General features: G+C 43.6%; 1 protein-coding gene and 1 long non-coding RNA gene across 3 annotated transcripts in view; one reads left to right on the top strand and one right to left on the bottom strand.

The window, feature by feature from the left end:
• The window catches only part of LOC104877053, an 11,081-nt gene extending 4,881 nt beyond the window's left edge, over window positions 1-6,200 (top strand). The window contains exons 2-3 of the long non-coding RNA XR_784498.2: window positions 2,100-2,239; window positions 5,527-6,200. This is a non-coding gene — a long non-coding RNA (uncharacterized LOC104877053). The remainder of the gene's footprint in view (window positions 1-2,099; window positions 2,240-5,526) is intronic.
• Rad51b (RAD51 paralog B) overlaps window positions 1-25,328 on the bottom strand; it is a 756,475-nt gene that overhangs the window by 173,717 nt on the left and 557,430 nt on the right. The window lies entirely within an intron of this gene.

The following is a 25,328-nucleotide window of genomic DNA, read 5'->3' as shown; positions in this document are numbered from 1 at the left end:
CATGTGTACAGGGGTAACACATCATACTAAATATGTAAGGTCATATCTACATGGGTTTGATTACAGAAACTAATAAAGTATTCTCTAAATAATGAAAAAAAGAATAAGATAAGACTATAAGAGCGAGAAGCAATTTAAATATGTTCAGGGACCATTTTCATCTCCAGAATTAAGGATTATTTTAATGTTACATCATTGCCTTTTCTCTTTTACTTTCCTTTTTAGTTTTATTTTAGGATTCCCTATTTTTAATGTTCATACAGAGATTTCTTTAACTGAAATACCGAATAGTTTCTTTGGTGTGAAAAACTACAATAGTACACAGGATCCTAATGAGATAATTAATAATGTGAAATAGGAAGTAAAGGGCTAAAGGGGTAGGGAAAGTGGGAAGGGTGGGGGAAAGGTAATAAAGGAGAGGAAAAAAATATGAGAAACTGAAAAAATGGAAAAAAATATTAGAAACTGAAAAAGTGGAAATAAAGTGTTTGGAAACGGGGAGGGGAGGAAAGGGTGAAGGGAGGGCAGGGACAAGGGGAAAAAATGAGAATCAAGACCTATTATGTAAAGGTACAGAATCCCAATGATGAATGTAATTGTACTGTATACCTAGATTGTACCAATAAACTCAATTAAAAAAAATGTTGAAAAAGAGAAAGAGGAGGATAATAAAAACCCATGTGGACCTATATGTTCCATGCATGCTTCCCAGCCCCTGCTCTGGGTTCCAATTCATAATTCCTTCCCGGGCAGACCTGTGCGTCTATGTTCAGTGCCATATGTCAGAATATTTACTGAGAGGATTACTGTTGGGCTTGCTCATGATCCCCTTCTGAGACACATCCCCTCAGATTCCATGACCAAACCTGAGTCTGCACCACAGCAAGCAATCCTCCTAGATGGGAACGATGGGTGTGGGTGAGAACACCTGAATAGCCAGACTACTGTTTCCCAACCTTTTGTCTCTGGGGCAGTATGGTGGATTTCCTGGCAAGAGGAACAGGTTTATGCATTTCTCCATCGGATTAAAGAGGAAAAAGGACACAAGTGGCAAGAAACCTGGAGAACAATGCTCTAGGTCCACACATGGAAAAGAAAACCCAGGGTTTTCTTGGGAAACTATTGTTTAAGGTTGTTTGGGAGAGAAGAAAGTTTATGCTCCCCTTCTGTTTTTCCTTTCATGTGAGAAGTTTGTCCTTCCAGAACAGAGAGAGAAAATGTCTAGAAGGAGAGCTGAGGACATGGAGATAGTCCCATGGTAACTGAAAGTTGAAGTCTGTCAACTAAACTGTCCTTCATTGCGCACTAGTTCACTTGTGCACTAAACATGGGCCTGCCTTGTTCCTGTGGGCAGTGGGCTAGATCACTTGCCAGACAGAGTACGCCCAGTGTCTGCCCCTGCCACCTAGGCCAGACAGGTACAGCAAGAGTGTCATGATCATAATGCAATGCTCAGACAGAGGCACTGGCCACGGCAGCCCTTGGGACTCACGGCTTGGGGCCTTGCGAAAGGCCTTTCAGAGTAGGGACATTTGAGCTCAGTGTCTAAGGAAGATGGATTCAGGGCAAAAGCAATGCATGGGTGAAGATGCCATCCACCACCCCCAGGGGCATGAAAACAGGTGGCCTATCTGGGGAACAGCACTACAGAGAGGTGAGAAGGCTGTCCCAGCAAGTCAGGGCCATGGCAGCAAGGCCTTTGCATTTAACCCAATTCTTTCTGCTTTTTCCTTTTCATAAGAACCATAGCCAAATATTTATCATAAATCATTTCCTTTAATCTTGATAGCCCTGTTTACATAGATGAAGACAGTGAGGTTCAGATGGTGAAACAGCGGGGATACAGCCGCATGATACAGAGCTTGCCTATCATGTGTAAGGCCTGAGTTCAATCCCCACTACTGCAAAACAATATAGAAAAGGTTAACCAACTGCCACAAAGAAGGGAACATCACCAAAATATATATAACTAGGAAATCCCGTGGAATGACTGAACGTTACCATGGGGGGAGGTAGATGCTGAGGTGGAAGGACAAGGTGTAGGAGCACACAGGAGACTTTAACCAGACCAGTGATATTTTCCTTCTCAAACTTGGCAGGGAAGCCTCTCTGTGGAAATGTTCCCAATGACTTTTGAGCCCCTGGGATAGAGTACTGCTCTTTTTTGGAAAGGAGCAATGTGTCAAGGCTGAGGACGCTAGGAAGCTCGTATGCTGCTGAATTTGCCACTGTGGCAGAGGTAGGTGGTTATTCACTTCACTTAACCGACAGTGCAGAGGCCATACTTCTACAAGAAAAGCAGGAGGGATAGGTTGCCCCTCCTGGCCCCCTGGGCAGAGGGTTGTGGTAACTAAACATTTCCCATCTGGAGGTGTGCAGAGAGAGTAAGGAGTCTATGCCCCACTCTTCTGTCCACAGAGGCCCAGCTTGGATGCCCTTTGGTGACTGTGCTCTGAGTTCCTTTTCAAATGAACTTCCCTTCAGTCCCACTGTTTGCTTTTTCTACCAAAGCATCCTGCTCCCTCCAGAGCAGCCTGGAGGAGGAGATCGAGCCCCCTGCCTTCCTGGCATGCAGACCTTAAAACAAGAGCCCTCTGCCATCGGACATCCTTACCATTTCCAGCTATTGAGTGTAAGCAGGTGGGCCAGGACCTGGCAAAAGCAAAGGCATTCAGAGCAATCCTCTCTCCCAGTTGCTCCATGGAAAAAGGGTCTGAACAAACAGGATGCGCTGAGAGCTGCAGAGAGCACTCTCCAGCAAGGGGGGCAGCAATGCACTCAGGCATTGGCATGTGTATGATCATGCCTGAGAGAACAAGCAGCAGGGAAACTGCAATAAGAAGCAGACACCTGGATTCAGCCAACAGCCTCTCTGGAGGGTTCTTTAGAGAACTCTCCCAGGGTCTGCAGAGGTATAGAAATTCCTGCCTTGACTCTGGCCACTCACCTTGCAGAGAACGCTGACATTTCTAGACATCAGAGAGAATGCACTGTGCCTTGTAGGACAGATGTGCAGTACTCAGGGATCTATGGGCAAATCACAACACATGTAAGGTGTGGAGGGAGAGAGGACTCATGGTTGCAGCCCAATGTTTAGGTCCTGGTGATTCTGTTTATTTCTGCCTCTGTTTCTATCTTTTTCCCCAAGTTCTGCTATTGGGCTTTGGAACCTTTATTTAGTTCCTGGTTTTGGGGTTGTTTTTTTTGGTACCGGGAATCGAACTCGGGACCTTGTGCTTGCAAGGCAGACTTTGGAACCACTGAGCTAAATCCCCAGCCTTGGAACCTATATTTAGTAAACTCTCCCAATCACTAACTTGAAAAAGAGTTCAACATCATTCAGAGAGTAGCACTCTTCTTAGAAGGAGAGGGGCCCAGGGAGCATTTCAGTATTCCCTCCTCGCTTCTTCACTGCCCCATTCTACATGGGAGAAACTGGAGGCGAAAAGAAATGTTCATTAAGGCCAGATTGGAATTCCGGCAAACAAAAGTCACCAAAGCCAACATGGATAGGAAGCAGCTTACAGAGAGGACAGGTGCTTCTGGAGGTGGACTAACCTCTCCCCAAAGGCAGAGCTTACTGATATTTGCCCCAATCCTTCAGAGACAGCATCTCTGGTACCTTCAACTGGGGGTGCATGGAATATCACCTGCAGCAACCTCTGGCTGCTAGTAATGGAGAATGAACCTGGAATCTTCTGGATGAGGCTAGAAGGATGAACAAATGTCCTCCAGTACATAGGACAGCACCATTCAACTAAGGAACTGCCCTGTGTCTTGCTAAGAGGGCAAAACTTACGGAACTGGCCATCTCTGACACACAATCGAACTCCAAACCTCTCCAACCTAGAATCTGAACGTGAAACCTCAGGATGGAGTCACTGAGGAGAACTGATTCTAAAGGTCACAGTTAGTTCTAGATGAAACAAAAAGCACTCAGAAAGAGAAAATGAGTCTGACATGTAGAGCCCATCATTGCCTTTAAAGGTGACCCTGAAGCAAACTCCCCAGTTCCCGAGAAGAGCACCTCCCTTGCAAAGCATTACATTTGTGGTGATGCTTTCTCCTAGGAATAGAGTTCTGGTAACTAGAGCCACAAGGCTGCCCCTCAGCATCCATGAAACAGGTCTGGGCCATGTACTGGGTTGTTTCATACCCATGTGGTTAAAGAGCTGGCATTTGACAGTTGGGCAACGCTTACAAAAACAAATCCCAGTCAACAGTGGGCACACAGAAAGCACAATGAAAACACTAATTATAAATCTTTTCTATCTATGTTGAGTGGCAACAGAATTGCAGCTTTTCCTTAGCATGGCCAGAGTGCAAACTGAGCGTGAGATCCTGGAGGAGAATTCTAGCTACATTGAGTGGACTCACAAGTGGTGTGTTTTTGGAGAGGGCGGGGGAAGCTAGCAGATGATGTCCAGATTTTTCTTAAAGAGAGAGTCTTGACAAACCTATCATTCTACTCATGAGCAAAGAAACTTCACAAAGAATCTGAAGTCAAAGGAGATTCTGAGCACAAAGCTGCAGTTTCTTTTAGAACTTGATTTATGATTCCAGACGAATTGCTGCAACTCCAGGGTTATCCAGCAGGGAGGGTGGGAAAGGCAGAGCCATTAATCAGAAGGTGGCAGGCGACCCCTCCAGATTAGCCAACTGCACAACGAAGTAGGTGAGGGCAGGTAGAGAAAGAGTACCCCTCGTCTCATGTTCTGATGGCTCTCAGAACAAGAGTGACAGGACTTGCCTGAGGATTACTTAATTCTGGCGCTGCCACCCAAGAGTTGCAGGACATGAAGCAAACTACTGGAAGTGAAGCCTTGGGCCTTCCAAGATGAGGGTATAGCATCTGCCTCAGAGGGTTATTAATGACATAGTGAGCATTGATTAAAGCACCTAATAAGTGCCAGGCCTGGAACGAGGCACTAGAGAGCCAATGACAGTTTCATGTGATCAGTTACCTAGCGCAACTGGAACAGACATTACCTAGCAAACAGTAGCTGCTCAACAAATATTAGTTCCCTTCCTCTTACTATCTGTCTCCTGGGCATCTGTTATGTGTGACCCACTGGAACTGACATTCTGCAGCACCTGATAGCTGCAAAACTGGCTTCACACATGAAAACAAATGCTAACAGGTTTTAAACATTTGTTGACAAGGTTGTTCCTTGGAGACAGTGTTTATCCATAGAGAGCCTGCTTGGGTGGGGGGAAGATTTTGAGCTCATATTTTCCCTCAATGGAGTGTCTTCTTTTTAAAAATCAGTTTTATATCTTAGACTTTTAAGATAAATCCAACTTATTTATGGAGTGTCATGAATGTGCTTGACCCTGCTATTGGGGCCCAGGACACATCACTGAAACCAAGATGCCTGTCCTCCAGAGCTCATATTACAGCAGGGAAGACATGCAGTGAATGGTAAACACAGTGGTGTGATGTTTAGTACATTGTGTGGTGATATGTGCTTTGGGACCATAAACAGAAAGCAGGATGGGGTAAGGAAATTGCGTTCATTTTTACAGAGGGCAGGTCTCACGGCGATGACATTTCAGCAGACGCTTGGAGGTAATGGAATCACTCCAATATCTTGAGGGCAGGAGGTAAGGAAGCAGCCCAGGCAAGGATTCAGAAGTGCGGGGAGGGCCGGAGGTGAGCCTGGTAACCGGGAGAGCAAGGGGCCAGTGTAGATGCAGTGGTTGTGTGGGGTGGGGTGCACTGGGTGCCTGGGCTTTGCAGGCCAAGGAAAGGGCTTTGCTTGCAGCGTGAGTGAAAAGGTTGTCACCTGGAGCAGAGGAATGTCAGCATCAGATTTACATCTTAAAACTGGAGAATGGCTGTGGAAGGAACCCAGGCTCGGCCGGCGGGTACAGGTGGAAAAATACCCATTTATCTGCGCTGTCACCCTTCCAGTCCTCTTGGCACGAAGACTAGGCAGGTGATTTCTATTTCCATATTATGCACGGGCAAACTGTTTTGTGGTGAGGCTGCTGGCATTCTTGGAAGGCCCAGAGTAGGAAAGTGGTGGGCAGAGTGTTGCGTTCCTACAGCCCCAGGACTTGGTCTCAGAGGCATTGCCAGACAGTAGGGGCTATTAGCGAACAGTGCCCATGTGGGTTTCTCATGCCCTCGAGGACTGTTTTGGTACAAAGGAAAGACCATCTGGGACTAGGTACTACTTTGGGATTTTTTAAATTGATATTTTATTTATTAAAGTTGCATATTCAATCCAGAAGGCTGAGGCAGAGGATCATAAATTCAAGCACAGCCTGGGCAGCTTTAGCAATTTAGCAAGAAAGTGTCTCAAAATTAAAGAAACAAAACAAGGTCCCAGATTTAACTCAATGGCACTGTGCCTATCTTCTAAGCATAAGGTCCTGAGTTCGACACCTGGTACAAAAACAAAACAAAACAAAAGGCTAGGGATGTAGCTCAATGTGAAGGCCACAGGTTCTGTCCCCAGTACTGGGGGGAGAAGGGGTTACACATTTTTAAAAAATGATATTCTGGGCTGGGAGTTAGCTCGGTGGTTCCGCCACCTGCCTTGCAAGCACAAGGACTGGAGTTCGATCCCAGGTACCAAAAAAAAAAAAAAAATTTCCCTTGGGTTTATAACTCTTATTATGTTCTAGTTATAAATTGTAGGTGGCCAGTGAAAGTTTGCAGATGTCTTCACATTTCAGAAGATCCTTCCTTGCTGTACACTTCAAACATGAACCGATACTGTATATCTCACCTGGCGCATCCCACATGACATATTGCATACACAGCGAGAGAGCATTCTGCTAGTGCCTGGTGTAGACCTGCAACCTGGCCAGAAGCTGACATTTGCCAGGGCTGGGGCCCCAGGCCAAAAGGTCTGTGGGATGGGCTTCCTGGCAGGCACTGAGTGACCCATCAGGTGCCTTTGTTTAGGAGATTGTGAGGCACCTGAGTGAAGAAAGAAAGGGAATATTTTTCCTTCCCTGTTCCAACTCAGGGCCTTTGCACCAGATCTTTTCAAATTTATGATTTCATTTTGAGACTATGGCTCTCTAAGTCACTCAGTTGCCTGACTTGTGCTCTACCTTGGTTTTTCAGCCTTGCTCTGGAGAAAACTTGTGAATGTAAAGTCGCTCATTGGTGTCTTCTACATGCTGATTAAAGAGCAGGGGCAGTGTGCAGTGCTGAGCCTCCATTCCTTGCTTCCCTGTGCCTTTTCTAACTCCTCCCCTCTGTCCTCCCCCTGGGTTCTTCCCCTCCCCTTCCTTCCTCTGGCATTTGTAGCTCTCCACCCGCCTGGCCCTGTTTTCCCTCATACCCCACACTCTTTGTTGCTGAATTCAAGGTTCTCAATGCAACAGAGCTTTGATGATTTTCCCCGATTGAGAAGGAATGTCAGCTTAAATGAATGAGGAGTCTGAATAATAGAATTTTAAAGCTTAGTTGCTTTTACCCTTCCTTTCCATGGAGAAATGTTAGAATTTCAATTCAGTAATAGCTGAAGTTGAGAAATGGGGCAATAGGTTTAGATATTGTTTTAAATGGTTTACCAGAAAGGAACCATTTACAATCATACAGACTTTCTTTGAATCACAGTATTTCTGCTCCAAAAATCTTTCTTTCTTTCTTTTTTTTTTTTTTGGTCACCATGATTTTATCAGGCTTCCCAGTTTCAGCAAGTTCTGATATTTTTACATCAAAAGTCTCTCTGGAAATTTTAATTTTAAATTACATGAGCAATACATGAATACTTTCTCTTTGCAAAAAAAAATTAAAATCTTAGAAGATAGCAGTATGCCAGGCATGGTGGTGCATATCTGTAATCCCAGCATTTCAGGGAGGGTAAATAGGCAGATTGCCAGAAGTTCAAGGCCAGCCTAGGCTACATAGTGAGTTCAAGGCCAGCTATATAACGAGACACTGTATCAACAAACAAACAAAAATCAGTAAATTAAAATCTTAATAATAAATAACTTGTTATCCTGTTTATACCACTTTCTTTAAGGCAATAACAATGTATTATCTCTAACTATCCTGCACAGAAGTCCTTTCTCTCTGGTGCTGTCTATGGGGAAATCACCCATACCTGATTAGGTCTCACTTTTTAAAAAACATAAATAGTGGCTGAGGTAGTTAAAGCCCCCAGCTTTCCTGGTCAATGCCGTCACGCCTCTGTCCTCCCCTCTCCTTCCCACATTGCTGCCATGTTCCAATCTCAGTTATTTTCCAAGAAAACTCAGAGTGGAGCGCATATGGCAAAAGTTAACAATCACTAATTCTAGATAAAGGTGCCTGGGTGTTCATTACACTATTTTCTCTACTTCTCTGAAACTTTAAAGTTTTTATAATTAAAAAAGAAAAACAAATTCTAAGAATAAGCAACGTATGACTCTAGGAGGAAAAGGATCAGTTCTAGCCACAAGTGTCCTCTTCCTAGTGATTCCCAGGTATGTACTGGGTAAAGCTTTTCCTCACGTATATTTATTAGCAATGTGCATAATTTTTGAGCTCTTTCATATGTAGTCTTCTTTGGCCCTGTAGGATAGGAAAGACATGTTATGGATGAGGACACAAGAGGTTCACGATACTAGCTAGTACTACCAGCTCACAGGTGATTGTCTTCTTATCAGACAGCAGGTACAGTTTTTGGTACCAACATACACTAGCTAACTTCATCCTTCCAACAACTCTATGAGTTATCTGTGCGACTATGAAGGTAGTGAGCGGTAGACTGGAACATGAACCCAGAGAATCTATCCACAAGCCTGAACTCTGAAATACCTACATGTTCACGCAATGATACGACACACGTCTTTCACCTGGTAACTCTTGGGGTGCAGACTTTAAATGTGTTTATTTGGATGGTATGGCATTTTATAATTTTTGAATTTCAAGATGTTTTTAAAGAAAGAGTTCATCTAAGAATCCAGATTTCTGGCTTACCTTGAAAAATCAGAAGTTCTGGTAACAGCCTGTAAGGTAACAACTGGTTGGAGCTGAACGCTAAGGAAAACTTTTTCATGACACTTGTTAAAAATTAAGGAAGACTGTTTAAGAAGGGACACTGAGAGCCAGGCGTGGTGGCACACACCCGTAATCCCAGCACTCGGGGGGAGGCTGAGGCAGGAGGATCACTGACTGTGAGTTCGAGACCGGCCTGGGCTACATAGTGAGTTCTAGGTCAGTTTCAACTACATAATGAGACACTGTCTCAAAAAAAAAAAAAGAAGGGCCACTGGGAAGGGATTTTGTGGTAGTGGAGAGAGACTAGGTTCAACTCTGAGCACACAAGGGAAGAATGGAACACCTGCAAGTCAGTGGATGAAAAAGGTTACTAAGCGGAAACATCAAGGATAGAGGGATACTGGCTGAAGTGATTTGAGAGGATTCCCATTGAAGGCAGGCCACAGTGATAATGTTGAGAATGTGGGAGGAGAAATTTGATCAGACCTGGACAGTGATCAGATATCAAGAGTAGGTATTTTTAAAAAATGGACTCAGCAGGTTTTTTTTTTTGTTGTTGTTGTTGCTGTTGTTGAGAAAACTGAGAGTTTTGCCAAGTTACTGAACTGCCCATGCTGGGCTTGAGCTAACCATCCTCCTGCCTCAGACTCACAGTGCTGGGATTACAGGTGTGAGCCACCACTTCTGGCTTCAGCAGGATTATTGCTGTAAGTGAATTTAGCACGCCACAGAGCCCAAGGCTGGGATCTACTCAGAGGACTTAGAGCAAATGGACTCAGATTTGCTCATCTGCAACTATTGCCTACTGCTATAGGACACACTCTCTCCAGTTTGTCATTCCCCACAACTCCCAGTTATTGCACTTTGCCTCTTTTTGCCCACTAGCATGAGCATCTCAGTTTGCAAGCCCTAAACTACGGAAGCCTACAATCTCAAAGAAGCAGAATATACTTTCTGCCCTGGTGCTATCACCAGACTACCAAAAGTCTCCGTTTATTCATCTGACTATCCAGCCAACCATTCACTCAGGCACCCACCCATCATCCACCTTTCTACTCTTCCCATCTATGCACGCTCTTTCCCTTAGCAATTCTCAGATGGCACAAATCACATCTACATTTCTTGGCCAACATCTACTTTTCTCCCATTCAGATTAGAAGGGTAGAGTGAAAGGATGAGAAATGATCTGATGAGGAAAACGGGGCATTTTCCCTGAAAATTTACATGTTGAAGCACTAATACCCCATGTGGCTATATTTGAAGATAGGACTTTTATTTATTTTTTTAATGTTTTTTTAAATAGGGCTTTTAAAAAGCAGGTAAATCAGGTTAAATGCAGGCTTAAGGGTGGGGTCCTAATGCCATAAGACTGGTGCCTTTATAAGGTCAGGAAGAGACACTAGGAGATCATGTACAGAGGAAAGCTACAAGCCAAGGAATGAGCCCCTGAGAGAACTCCAAACCCGTTGGCACCTTGATCTTGGACTTCTAGTCTCCAGAACAATGAGAAAATAAATGTCTGCTGTTCAAGCTACACAGTCTGTGGTATTCTTTATGGCAGCTGAGCAGACTACAGCAGGGGACTGTTTTTCACATGCCCTCTGTCCACGTGTCACCACCACCCTCCACCTCTTTCCCTGCACAGACCATCTCCTAGGGCCATCTGGGTGAATGGCCTTGACAAACTGTCAGGAACGACAGTTAAGAAGGCTATGGTTTCTTCAACAGTATGAATGCCACCATTGGGACGAGCTCTGAGGATGGGGAAAGGATGGAGAAGGCGCCCTAAAGAATTCTACCAATAAGACGAACTCAGACCATTTCAATTCACATCTGTCTGACACAAAGAAATGTTGCTTCAAGTTCATGGCATAAGAAGACTTGGGAACTGAGATGGGGGCATGGAAAATATTAGCAAAAAATATTAGTAGGAACACTGAGAGCGATAGGTCTCTCCGGCTAGTTTGCTGGGTATAGCAAGCTGTTCTGTCTGGAGATTTGAGTCCAGTTTAAGCAACATAATTGCTACAAAGTTTGCTGCATTTTAAGCCTTCCTGTGGGTCTCCACCAGGTGTTCTAGTTAGAGAGGCTAACGTATTGACACAAAGATAGGTGGTTACTGATTAATCCCGGAGGGGCCTAGAGACCTGGGGGAAAGCCAAACTGGCTTCTACTTCATTCTGCGTCTACTTCCAAGCTGTTAGATTGAGAATATCTGTGGAGTTTGGATGATGGTGCTGGCCTGAGAGGCTGGGCAAACCCCAGATGGGTTCTCTGGCCCCAGAAGACAGCCAATGGCAATAGACATCATCCTCCGATTTTAAATGGAATGAGCAGCGATCTGGAAGTTATCCAGAAGGATTGGCTCTAGAATCCCTCCGCAGCAGGTTTAGAAATACTGCCAGACTTATCTTCTCTGCCATCAGAGTCTCCAAGGGGAACACTGCAATTTCAGTCAGTAGATAAACGTGTCCGTCATGGGAAAATTTAACCAACGCTTTAATCAACATTGACATATTCAAAGCTCAGGAAAATCAGGGAAATGGAATTGTTTAGATTTGCTTCTACTTTACTCATAGTGTCATGTCCATTAAAAAGAATATAGAAATACTGCACTGCAATTTGAAAGGAGATGGTTTGGATTGGGCTTCTACATGTTTGATGAGGTATACAGGTAATGTTATCTGGTGAATAAAGGGGAAATCCTGGTACCACAGTTCAACTCTTCCCCTAGTCCTCTAGTTGATGTCTGAAGTAACATGGAACACAATTTCTCTAAATCAGTTGAAACGGGGCAACACTATGCATGAGTAGTCTTCCAAAAATGTCATGAAGATTTATGAATAATTGCAGATGAAGGGCTCTGGGCATCTTGGGAGAACACAATTAACAGAACCTAGTCCTAGTGTGTTTGTTCTAAGCATCAGTTTGAAAGTAAATTGCTTGGGATTTGTTAGTCAAGTATCTGGGAACAGAGGAGGGTGGGGAGAGGAGTGAAGTGGAAAGTTTCTCTTCTGATGATGAATGGTTTTGGAGAAAGGGAAATTGCTCCAAGTATTGGAAGGAGGAAAGATATCTTGGTCTCACAGTAGAACAGGATTTTCTTTAGTTGAGGTTTTATTGCCATCCTTCCTTCCATATCGCACCCTCCTCAATCTTAAACAAATCTCAAGAGCCTTCCATTCCACTCACCAGTACCCTACCTCTGTGGCTGGGAACTTTAAAGGAGCACTATTTTTTTTTTTTGCTAGTATTTTCCATGTCCCCATCTCAGCTCCCAAGTCTCCTTAACAGGGTAATACAACACTGACATCAGGGGATAGGGACGGAAAAGTGATAGGAGATGTCTAGGCTGTGACAGGTCCACAGTAGTAGGAAAGGGAGGAAGAAGTAAAAGAATCTTTGCAGCAATCTTGGAGGACATAGTGCACACTAGAGTTCATCATTGTCTTGCCCTCTCACATTCCTCTAATGGAAGCAGTCTTGCACACACATACCTTCTGCTGCTTCCAGAGCCTTGATTTTAATGATTTCCCCACAATTGGTTGGTTAGCTACAGACCAATGACACTGTCTGAAACAAAACAACAAGATAACCCTGGGCCAATCAGGTGCTCTCTTAGTAATTTTAAACAAGGAAAAAACCAAAGGGGACAGCAGTTGAAAGGAGCTAGAGACACCAGCAGGAGCCATATGTAAACCAAGGTTTTCAGTAACCAGAATTTAAAGTATGCAGGACAAGTCTTCGGGAAGAAAGAGTAGTTTTGGGCAGATGTGCAGAGAAATGCAGTGATATCAAGGTAAAGAATTCCCAGGACAGCCTCCTCTCCAAAAGGCTTTCTAATCCCATGTCACTCATACCCTCACAACACATTCTACCTTTTACCAGAGGTAATTCAGACTCCTTTCCCCAGTGAAGAGTCCAACTGTAACCAAAAGCTGTACAAGTTTCTTGTAGATAGTTGCTTTGGGGAGAACAAGCAGGCTACTCTCTTAGTAAACACGGCCTACCACTATAGCTGACTTGGAAGCTGCTTGCCTACTTGAGATTTGGTTTCAGGCAGGAAATGGTGTAACCTAATTTGTCTCTTTGTTCTGAGGACATCAGAGTAGGCCAAAACTGTGCGTAGGTCCTGAAGAAAGGAAGTTGTGGCATCTACAAAGAACTGGTTTGGTCTTAGAAAGTCCCTTTTAAATTACTAAAATCCAGATCACAAATCTCTCTGAAAAAAAGCTTTCAAACTATATCTTTTTCCCTAAAGAAAACAATGAGGTGTGGCAGCCATGTTGGTTCACCAAAATCTCATGAATCATTTCTCATCTCTGATTTTGGGACTCAGGAGGGCTAAGCTGGAAGAAAAACCAAGAGTAGCTCTTGTCAATACAAGACCTCATCTATTATGTCCACAGCCTCTTGAAAATGTCCCCCAGCAAGGCTGCCATCAGCACTTGACTGAAAACACATGGAGGCAGCCCACTCAGATCAGGAATTCATTACTGGAAGAATAAGAAGGGAAAGTCTCCCCTTCTCCCCCACCCTACCTCTCTGCTGCAGTGAGAGATGCTTTCTGGAAAAGTGGCAGGGCTTGGGAATTTGAATCATGCCTGGTAAGAAGGGAAGAATGGAAGCAGAAGGGCACATTTCTAGAAGTCTTTCTACACAAAGCATGATGATTCCTCACAACTCAAAGCCAACTGTTCCATCTTAAATGTATTACTACAACTGGACTGTGGCTCCTTTCAACCCATTATCTTTTTCCAGAGTTATTAGTATCTCAGAGAACCAAGAGAAAAGTATCCAGAGTTAACTAGTGCTTAAAAAAAAAAGGACTTATAGACTGCAAAACCATTTTGTTTCCCTTCCTCAATAGTGCCCTGCAGGACTTTGATATATGCTAGGTAATCCAACGGAAAAGTACGTATAAGAAGTGGATTGAAAAGAATGAAGCATAGGGCTGGGGATTTGGCTCAGTGGTTCTACCACAGCTTGCCTCTCAAGCTCAAGGGCCTGAGTTCAATCCCCAGTACAAAAAAAAAAAAAAAAAAAAAAAAAAAAAAAAAAAAAGAACGAAGCATTTGCCAGCTTGCTGGGAAGGGTTACAAGTGTTCAGTAATATTCAGTTCTCCTTCCCTTCCCAATATGGGAAGTTTGGCCTTTCTTGCTTCCCGTGAGTTAGGCATGGCTACATGAATGTGTAGCCATGGGAGAAGTGATGTGTGTCAGTCTCGTGCTTTCTTTCTTAACCTTTCTTCTCCTCTAAAGTGGCAATGGTGAAAGTGAATGTTAACCCTGAACCACAATGCTGAGTTACCACGTGGAGAACAGCGTATTTGTAGAGCTCTTGGACTTATACAGACTTTACGTCACTGAGATTTGAAGGGTTGTTTTCAAGTAGCAAAATGAAATCTCTTCTGATTTATATGCAGTGATTTATAGGTTTTCTCTCTGCAGATCGATTTGGAGTTCTGAAAAAACTGTGCTTCATCTGAGACCTGTCCTCACTAAATTTCAGAGAAATAGGCAGTATTTTTCTCTTTCACATTTAGGATATGAAACTGAGAAGTGGGGTGGGTTCCTTCCTTCCATTTAAGCCAAAGAAATCTTTGAATTTTCTAGTGGAATAAAGTGGGAAGAACCTTCCACAGGCACAGAGAAAAAAAAAAACAACAATGCTTCAGGATAGTTCTAAGACCACAGTTTTGAGGCCAGAATTAGATATTTTGTACTTCATTCTTTTACTTGGTTTTCCCTCATTACACCTTATCCTCCATTTGCAGAATTCTTTTATGGCAACTTGATTTTGCTGGACAAACTTTTATAATCCTATTTCTGAGCAGTAACTTGGCACTACTTACTACATACAACTTAAACAACAGTCTGCACAGAGCTCAGCATCTCTGAGTTAATCCAGAAATACTTTCAAGTCTTTCCCAGGACTGGAGCACCTCAATAGAATGGTTAGGAGTCTAGCATAATTAGGGTGACAAAGTTGGATTTACACACACACACAAACACACACACACACACACTTCAAAAATACCTTTAAATTGCAAGACCCTGGGTTTGACCCCTAGTATCACAACGAATAAAAACACAAAAAGCCAAAAACTCTGAATTGTATTATTAACCACTTTCAATAAAACTAATCTGGCAATATGACTTGCCTCTCTAGATGTCACGGGCAGCACCTGCCTGGCTGGTCTTCAGCTCATGGGGATGAATACCACCTATGTCTGCCTTCCTATAAATCCTCCCTGGGACAACATTCCTGTGCATGTCTCCCAATCTTTAACAGTGGTCAAAAGTGAAGAAGAGAGGAGTAACTTCTCTGCTTTTTTCTCATTCCCATTGTTCAGGCTCTCTGCAGTTGCTGCTCAGGATGCAAAATCCAACCACTAGTATTCTTGGTAATTCTATTATTTGGAGAATATCCACAGAATTTCTGTACAGCTGTGTGTTATACCATGTGCTTAAACTTCAGTGAACTGAGATGGATAAGACAGGTTGCAACAGCTGCGAAATAAAATATTACATGGGCATAGAAAGAACAGGAATGTCCAGGTTCAAATCCCCATTCCACTCTTTCCAGCAAGACAACAAACCCCTCCCGCCTCAGTTCCTCATTGTGAAGAAGGGACACTGTGCAGACTCACCTTACAAGACTGCTGGAAGGGTCAGGGAAGAAGGATCATGTCATGTGCTAGGCTCTAGCAGGGCTGTTCATTGCTGGAAAGCAGCAGGGCTGTGCTGACAGCCTGGGGTGGGGCTCAGAGCTGGGGAGGACTGGGTGGGTTTGTCAACCATGGGGGTGGGGTGGGGGAGGGGGTAGAGCACTGTCTTCCACTTTCCTGAGGTCATGAAAAGAGTCTCAGGGAGGAATGTTTGACATGTGGGATCAGGATATGTATTCCTCTTATTTTGATATTTTTTTTGACTATTTTAATATGTAAACTTTTTATTTTTTTAAATGAATAGTGAAAGTTGGAAGAAACCAAACTGAGTTATAGTGAATAAACAATATCTTGCCCAAAGTAGGGAAGAAAAAGTAGCATCTTTTCCTCATCCATCACAAGGTTCCTGGCTAACCTCCCATTACAAAAACAAAACACAGGTTAATAAGAACAAAGCGTATACATTTATATACCGTTTTCTTCTTTTAAACAAAAGACATTACATGACTCCCAAAGTACTCTCAAAGATAGCCAAAGGACAGCAGTACTCCCAAAGACAGCAGCAGTCCAGAAGACAGCCAAAAGACAGATGCAGATAGACCTCAAGAGCTGGGGCTAATAGGTACATTAACCGCCAAGGGGTGCAAACCAATTTTGAGCCAGCCACGTGCTTGGGATCTGCAGCCTGAAAAATGTCTGCCTAAATGCACAAATTGACAAGATATATGTCCTGACAGATGGAAAGACAAGCCGAATTTTAAATAAAAATGAGACAAGGAAAGAGGCGCTATCTTTGGGAGGGAAAGGCTTTGAAATGAGTGGGTACCCCAAAGCCAAATTTAGCTAGAGAATCACAAACAAGTATTTCTTTCCTGAATGTGGAAAGGAAGGGACAGGAAATTTTTATCTTCTTCTCCAGACTGGGCACTATGGACAGAGGTCAAGGAGAAAGCTGACCTTGGTAAGAATTTATTCCCCTGGCTTATTGCCAGTTGTCCTAAGACCTTATCTACGGGCTCCAGAGCGGCTGGGATGTCTCAGCCATCGCTCACTCGGTATGAGAAACTGTAGGGGAGAAAAAATATTATCTTTGCCTCACCTATTACAAGGATCATTGCTACGGCCTTTATAACAAAAGACAGATTAACAAGGAAAAAGGATGTAAATTTATTTGGCATAAGTTTTATGTGACATGGGAGCCTTCATAAATGAAGACTCAAAGAAACAGGCCAGGCTGTGCATTTTTATGCTTAGGTTTGCTGAAGACCGGACAGCATGTAGAAGTATGACTGGAAGATAAATGGGTATGATCTAGTGGGGGAATTTAGCAAGTCCTGTTTGTTCCTATTCTTTTCTACCTCCCTGTGTCTTCAAGATAAGGACATTCTTTTTCTCCTGGTATAGGGAGGGCACCTCTGGAATGAAGATTTTATGATCTGATTCAGGGGAGAGGGGAAGAAGACACTGACTTTGCTGTTTTCCCATATTTTGGGATAGCATGCCCTGAACCTCACTGATAAATTCTCAGATATGCTTTCACGTTTGACTCAATTTATGGATCTACCCTTTTTTGTTGTTGTTTTTTGGTACCAGGGATCGAACTTGGGTCCTTGCATTTGCGAGGCAGGTGGCAGAACCGCTGAGCTAAATCCCCAGCCTTGACTCAGTTTATGTCATAAGAATTCATGGGAAATATATATTTAATCAGCTGCAAAACTTAACTTGGTTTTTTTACTGGCACAGTCTATGGAAGACCACAGTTCTCAAAACGTACCTCCATTAGAGAGAGACATGTGGCCTTAGCCTTAAGTTACGCATTTGCTGTCCCTGCCACTTCCAGTCCTACACAAATCTTTCTTCCCTCTGATGCCCAGCACATGTGCCATTGCCAGGAATGCCTTCCCCGGTTGGCTCCAGGCCAGTGAGATGTTCTTCTTCCTGCCCTCCTTGCAGTTTGGGCCTTGGATGCGCATCTATCCTGTTATTTTACTTTATTCTGCTTTATATCATAGCTACTTGTTTTTGAGTCCATGTGTAGTATATTTCATTCTTTATTTTTTGGTACCCGGGATCAAACTCGGGACCTTGTGCTTCCAAGACAGGTGGTGGAACCACTGGGCTAAATCCCTGGCCCTGTAGTACAGTTCTTGAGGATGGGGCACACACCCTATCACTTTTAGGCTTCCCCTGAGTATTTGGTATGTATGCGCTTGGCAAATACTGAGTTGTTAAAAATGGACTCAAACAGTCAACCAATCTTCATCACTCTGCACTGACTTTGTATATAGCACTCTGTTGAGCAGTGATAGAAAATACAACCTGACTTGATTCTCACTCCCAAGGCACTTAAAATTTCTGAAGGAAGAGCAGGCACAAAGTGATTCTGCAGCAGATGGTTTGGGTTCACAACTTAGGTAGGAGGATCCCAGTGGGAAAGATGGGAGAGCTGATGTCTGACTTGGAAGGGGCTGAAGTCCCAGGAACTTGCACTGCAACCAGCCTGAAGCTTTGGTCAAAAGCCTATGGGCAGGAGGCACTGAAATGCTGGGTGTTCTACTGGAAATGACTAAATTATCCCATGGGTCACCAATTGATTTATTTGCTAATTGAGTGGCCAGCTTTGGGTTTTAAATCTAAAGAAGTCATTTCATCCTTTATTTAATACTGCATGAATCTCACTCTTTGTTTTGCAAGGCTATACGTAATATGCCAGAGAAATGTGAATTTACACTACAATAGTTATGCCCTACTAATGACCTTCCAAATGCCACTAATACCATACATGCTCTGCTACTCCACTGGATCTAAACCTGTCAGTGAATTCTGAGGCCATCAACCTCCCTCTGACACAAGAGCAGATCCCCACACCCATGCCTGCCCCCAACATCCCCATCATTCAGTGATTTAGTTTCTGAATCAGTTGCTCTTTGGAGACCCCGATTCCTTTACACCCACACTTTTTATTTGGTGGACAATACTTTCTTCGGAAATGTTCCCTCCTGTAATTACAAATCTTGTTAGTCCTCCTCCTCCTCTCCCCAGGGGGATTATGGGCTTTAATTAATTAATGTGGTTAAACCACTTTGAGGTGCCTAGTTGAAAGGTGCTATATAAGTGCAAATTATTATTATTATGGCTGTTGACAACCCATGGAAGCAAAGCCCTCAGCCCTATACATCTAGAGATCTGAACAAAGGCTTCTTCATCTTCACCTTCCCTGCTAGGTCTGAAATCGCTGGCTCAATGGTCTAGGAGCAAATCTGTTACCATCTCAACAGCAATCAACTAATTAATCCCCATTATTTTGGCTTCCGTTTCCTTCCTCCAAGCTGCATGGTCCAGTTTCATTTCACAAATCACGCCCCCATCAGCTGTAGACAAAGGTCACAGTATCCCTATGGCTTGTGTTGGCCTAAAAGGGGGGTGGGGGGAGAGTTATTTTGAAAACATCATAAAACGCGTTAATTTCTCACCAGCAATCTAAATGAGACTTTCCCACAGTGGCAGTCCCCTCCCATACCTGTTACCCACAGAACCAACTGCTTTGCACCCTGGATACACCCTGAAACTCAGTACAGGCTGGGGGCTGGGATAAGGGGCTGCAGCACTGGCCCGATTGCAGATAGTTACAGACAAAGGGGAAGTCTATCTGCACTGGGTGGGAAAAGGTCATTCAGAGACACAGGAGTCCCTCTTTGGCTTTCTCTACAATCCCCAAGTTTCCTGAGAAAGGCAGCTGCCATCTGTAGCCAGAAAGCCCTCACAAAGGCTGGGACCATGATTTAGATGTTTTGTGCTATACCTAGCACACCACGGCCCTCAACAAATGCCCCGTACTTCCACTATGATGGTAGCCATTGAAAGCAGCCCTGTGGGGGAGACTTGGCCTCTCATAGGGATGCTGCTGACCAAAACACTCCTTACAAGGTTGCCCCTCAGTCCCTTTGTTAGAGTGGCTGTGGGCGAGCCTCAGGGGGTCATGTCTTCATCTGCCTTCATTTATCCTCCCCATTGAAGGGCTCCTTCAGGACATCGGTCAGCCTCTGTGGGAAATGATTTGGACAGCAACAAAAGAGCTTGGACCCTTTGGGGGGCTTTCAGAATTCCGTAAACATCTGGACATGGAAGGCCAGGTTCTCAAGCAGTATAACTGGGGAGGTGTCAAAAGAGAGAAAGAGCTATGTGTGCAGCGTAGGCCCTTGGTTCTGTGGTGATGTTTGTTGTCAAAAGACTCAAACACCCCAGTAGGTGGATAGGAAGATTTTTCAAAAGCTCTTCTATTTGTCAGTTTTTGTGAGTGAAGTTCACCGTTTGTCTGCTCTCATGGCATGTGTGAGGAGATGGCCATGTCGCATGGGCAGCGGACAGCCTATGATGGGTTTTCTGATTCTGTGTGTACTGCAAGTAACCTAAAGTTGCATAAGCCTGTCCTGGTGGTTGTGAAAAGCATTTCGTTTACCTTTGAGGTTTGTAAGGCACTTAGTATCCAAGGTGACTTTACTGGACTCGAAAAAAGAGAGCGAGCACTAAGAGGAGGAATGATTTGCACTTCATCACACGATGAGATCTGAGACCTGAACTCTTGACTCTCAATGTTCCCTTTATTGTTGAGTTCATCCATTTAGAACGCATTAGTCAGCATGATTCAACACTCGTCACTAATCAACATTAGTGATGGAACTAATCAGCATTCTCCAGTGTCCCTGAGTCGATCCTTAGCCTCAGACAGCAAAAGAGACTGGCCTCTGTCAAGAGACAATGGAATGTGGGTTTTGTCAGAAGTCAGAAGCTGAATCTAGTGCCAGTCCCATGTACTCAGTCATTCTAGTTGGAAGGAGTCTGTCTCCTTTATCTGTCCACGTCCAACTCTTTGAATGTTCATAACAGGTGTCACACTTTGCCTTTTATTAAACTTATGTAACTACATCTTTCCTAACTAGATACTGAGCTACTAAATGGAAGGAACCTTTTTTCCCTCCCAGTTTTATATCCCTGAGGCTTGAGCATCCTGCTTTACAAACAATAGATACTTGACAAATACCAAACTGAACTCACTGACGTGGAACTTAAATCATATTCCAGAAAGAACCTGTCAGAGAAAAATCAACAACCTGAATTGATTTAACATCTTTTGGTATTATTACCTGGGCATTTTCACAAATGCAAATTGTTAACTCTGCCCATGACGTGTAGGTTAGATTCTAAAAGAGGAGTGTGGATCCACTTTGGATCCACAGTCCAGGTTTTTTAAACACAGTTCAGGGTTTGGAATAAAGTTTTTCTCTATAGCCTTATTTCAACTGAAATTTTGTTCCATGTTTTTTAAAAAAAAATGCAGGGAGGAAAAAACACTTTGGAAAAATTGTGTTTAGTCTATGACTTTGGACTCAAGTTCATACCCTGCTTTGTGCTAGTAGCACTCATTCAAATTTTGTTCTTAAATACTGCATAACAGCAAACCGTACTAATGTTTCCACTTGATGGAAATTCTGTTTTGGGCAGGGTGAGGGGACAAATTTTGGGTGCTAATTCTTGGTGAGTAGCTGACTATGACATCCTACCCCTCTTTGCTGTAGACCCTGGAACAGAAGAGAGTCCTGATAGCATTTTTAACAAACCCAATATTTATTTGTTTTTCTCTTACACAACAAGCCCAGCCCCAGGGAGTGTACTATTGTATCGTGGGAAGTAATTTCTGCAGCTAGGCTCCTCTGAAAGGGCTGTGTCACTGAATATTCATTTTCCCTCTTTCTCTTGTGGTAACAGAACTCCCCAAATTTATCTAGGTACCTGGCCACCCAGATTAATAACTATGTTCTCAGCCTTTCTTGACATATAGTTACAGATTCTCCACATGATATAAGCAGAAACGAAGCATGTACTTTCTGGTTAATGTTCTTATGGGAAGGGGGATGATTTTCCTCCCATCACTCTCTGTCCCACACAACTCCTGCTACCTGGATGGAGGACATGATGTTGAGCCATTTGGACTATGACACCTGAGAAACATCCTAGGTGGGACAGAGCAACAAGCCAATACCCTGGGTCCCTGGATAGATGTGGGGCCAAGCTACCACACCAGCTCAGGACTGCATTCCTCCACAGTGCTACGTCTTAGATACCACTTTAGTTTAGGCAGTGGTTACACCCAGTCAAACTTTTAACCCATCTATGCTCAGGGGATTTCTACAAGGATTGTTGTATCAGTGTAGCTTAGAATTTCAGGATTCTGAAATATGGGCCTGGAATGTCAACGAGGCCCATCAAGTCTGGTAAATAAGTGGCTACAGGGGCTATAGGGGATACAGGGGCTGCCATCACAGAAGAGAAGGGGGCCCAAACCCACTTCTGATTTTCTAAACTCTTAGGCCCAGCCTACCTACTTGTAAAGGACTACAAACTCAACTTTGAGGCAATGGGCTTTGCTTCAACTTCTTTGGGACTCAATTTTTCATTTGAAGATCAAAATGGAAGATGAGACTAAAAATCTGTCTTGGAGGTGAATATAGAGTTACCTTAGGTGCAGTGAAACAATTTTTACCAGTAATCATCTAAGTACATGCATAAAGCTCGCACAATGTACAGAAGATCTCTCCAGAGCACATGGCAAGCTTATGCTATGCTCCAAGGGCAGACACAAAAGAGGTATCCATAAAGAATGCACAAGAAGATCAGCCATGGAAACATGATGACAAACTTATAATCATACGCATCTAAATAGAAATTAGTCCACCACCTTCAGAGGGACTGTATATTGGTAAATCTCTTTGGAGAGAAATTTGGGAATGTATAGTAAAGATGAAAATGTGCATACTCTCTAATTAATCATTTGTGATATATCTCTAGAGAAACTCTCATGGCTGCCAACTAAGAAATATATATATAAAGAAATTCATTGTTGGGCTGGGGATGTAGCTCAGTGGCACAGTGCCTGCCTGGCAGGAAAAATCTTGAGTTCAATCCCTGGTACCAAAACAAACAAATCAAAAAACCCCAAATTCCCATGAATAGGGAAATAGATAACACAGTATAGTCATACAATAGATGTAGATATCTGAAGGAAAGTGAAAAAAACACATTCAATGTGTATCAATGAAGACAGCAGAAAAACATGTTAAATGACAAAAGCACATTGTAAAATGATGTGTACGATAAGCCATAGATGCAAATTTTAAAATGTACTCATAACAAATCATTATATGTGAATTTATTTATAGAAGAGGAAGGAAATATATCAAATTATGGAGAACTTTTGCTTCAGAGGAGAGTATGGGGGTGGGGAAAGAGGACTAGGGATAGGTACAAAAGAGTTTTAAACTTTGTCAAGTTTTAGTCCTGTCATTTTTTAAAAATCTGAAAACAATAGGACAAACTTTTAAAGTTTGTTAATTTTAGATGTTAAAGTCTCTAAAATGGATGCTGTATGATTTTCTGGACTGTCTCTATTAATGATATGATTCAGACTAGGATGTAACTCAGTGGCAGAGTGTTTGCCAGCATTGCAGAAACCAACCAACCAACAGATAAACTACATAGATAACAAAATAAATGAACAAGGCAAAGGGCCAGTGTAGGAAGATGTCACAGAGGAAGGGATGTAAAGTGAATGTCAAAAGAGGAGACCAGTACTGGGCAGATGGACTTTCCTCATTTTCCCATGGGAAGCCCCATCCCAAGAGTCCTAAATGAGCCTTCTGAGGCTGCAGGGACAATGTGACAGGTTAGCTCTGTCCTCTTCTCTATGACCTGTGGAAGGAGTTTGTACTCTCTGCACCACTGAATCCAGGGCTCTCTGCCCAGACTCCCACAAGAATTCTAGGGTGTGCCGGGTATGGGAGTGATACTAAGCATACAGACACCTCCATACCTGCTTGGAAATGGATTGATAACCTTCTGGGTCACTTTGAATCCACCAGGCAGAAAATATTTAAATGGACTACTGATTCAAATTGAAATCTGTTGAGGTCAGATGGTGGTATTTGGGGGAAAGAATTTTTCAATAAATCACCCAGTTGGCTTGGTGACTAAGAAAATGGAGTGGAAGAATTTAACCCAAGTTTGTGACAAGGGAACAAATAGGGGAGATTAATGCCTTTCCTGATACACTTCAAAAGGTGATCAAACAAACCTTTCTTGATTGTAAAACCAAAGCAAGAAAGGGACATGGCTTTCTAGTTCTTGAAAAAAAAATCACTGTTTTCTGATTTCTTTTGAGTTCCTACACAAAGTGGTTGAAGAAACAGGAAGTTAGTTTTTGTCCAGCACCTTCTCTAGACCAGTATCAGGGTCCCCTTGGCTCTTCTGAGATCCCAATCCACTCCAAATATTTATGCTGTTCTTTCAAATCTAAACTAGTAGAGGACAGCACCAGAATCCAAATTTAAGCAGTCATACCATTTGTAATTAAATTACAAATTTAACCAGTCATACCTGATCCTGTAGAAATAAATGTAGGAAACACACTCTGTCTTACTGGGAGGGAAATCAAGCTGCTATCTTTTGTCCTGCTCAAAACAACTTGGCTTTCTTTTCCCAAATGTTCCCTACATTTCTGAGGAAAGAACTGTAGGTGGAAGAGTGAAAAGAGTGGGGCCTATTGGTCCAACCTCTCCATTCTAGGCGCCAGCCCCTTCTGTAGGAGCTTCTTCACTGACCCACAAGCAGTTACTCCACAGACCCCAAGAATACTCGGCTCCAGGAAGGCCTAGCCCTGGCCTCCCAGAGGCCTCCTGAAACAAGCGACACAGCCTAGTGTCTTCCACTGTCACAGACAGACCCAGCTGTGCTCTAGATGGCACATTTGGGGTCTGCTGAAGAAACCAAGGACAGGATAAGAGCAGATGTGGGTTGACTTGGAGTTCACAGGAATCTACCCCCTTGTTGTTTGCAGTCAAGTGCTTTGGGGCCCACTCCATTAAAGCTGACCTTCAAAGTCAACTCTTCTGCTCTTCACTTGCTATCAGGTCCCAGTACCCCTCCACCTCAGTCGGGGCTAGCCAGTCCTTTGAGCTTCTCCACTTGTTAGGCACCTGGGCCTTCCTGGGGCATAAAAGGAAAAATGGATTCACAGCTCCTGGTCAAACCCCACTTTTCCCACTCCAGTCACCCAAAGGGCTGAATCTCCCTCGGGCCCTCTCTTAGAAGACCAAGAAGCTGGCAACTGTGAACTCCCTCTCCTTTAGGGCGTAAGTATTTCCAGAATCTAGGGCCCAGCCAAGAGAGCCCAGGATCCTGGACAAATGCAGGCCAACAAAGAAGATGCAAAAGGGGTATATTACCATGTTAATAGCCTGAGGCCTCCTGAAGATGCCTGGAGGGTGGGTTTTCTTTCTTTTACTTTTTCTTTCTTTCTTTCGTTTCTTTTTTGTCTTTATTTTTGCAAAAGGATAATAGTTCTGCTTTCTATTTTACTACAACAATAGCATGGTCTGGCTCCTTCAAGTGCTTAAAAAAAGTGGCCTGAGAAATCTCTAACCAGCCCGGGTCTCTCCAGCCTGCAGCTCCATTGTCCCTCCTATCCCACTGAACAAAGGGGAGGGAAGGGTGTCAGGCCCCCAGTTGCTGTCTGTTCTCAGCATCCTAATCCTTGAGAACTGGTGAGGGGAGGGCCTGCGGAGCCGGTCAATCGCATTTTGCCCTCACTTTCTATTCCCTCCCTCCGCTTGCATACTCTGAGAGTTGCAGGTATTAGAAAACCTCCTGGTCAGTGG

The sequence above is a fragment of the Fukomys damarensis genome, unplaced genomic scaffold, assembly GCF_012274545.1.
Source record: "Fukomys damarensis isolate Sample0158 unplaced genomic scaffold, DMR_v1.0_HiC HiC_scaffold_21, whole genome shotgun sequence".
In the NCBI taxonomy this organism is placed as follows: Eukaryota; Metazoa; Chordata; class Mammalia; order Rodentia; family Bathyergidae; genus Fukomys; species Fukomys damarensis.
Note: the sequence above shows the minus strand (reverse complement) of the source record. Positions and strands in the feature narration are given on the sequence as shown.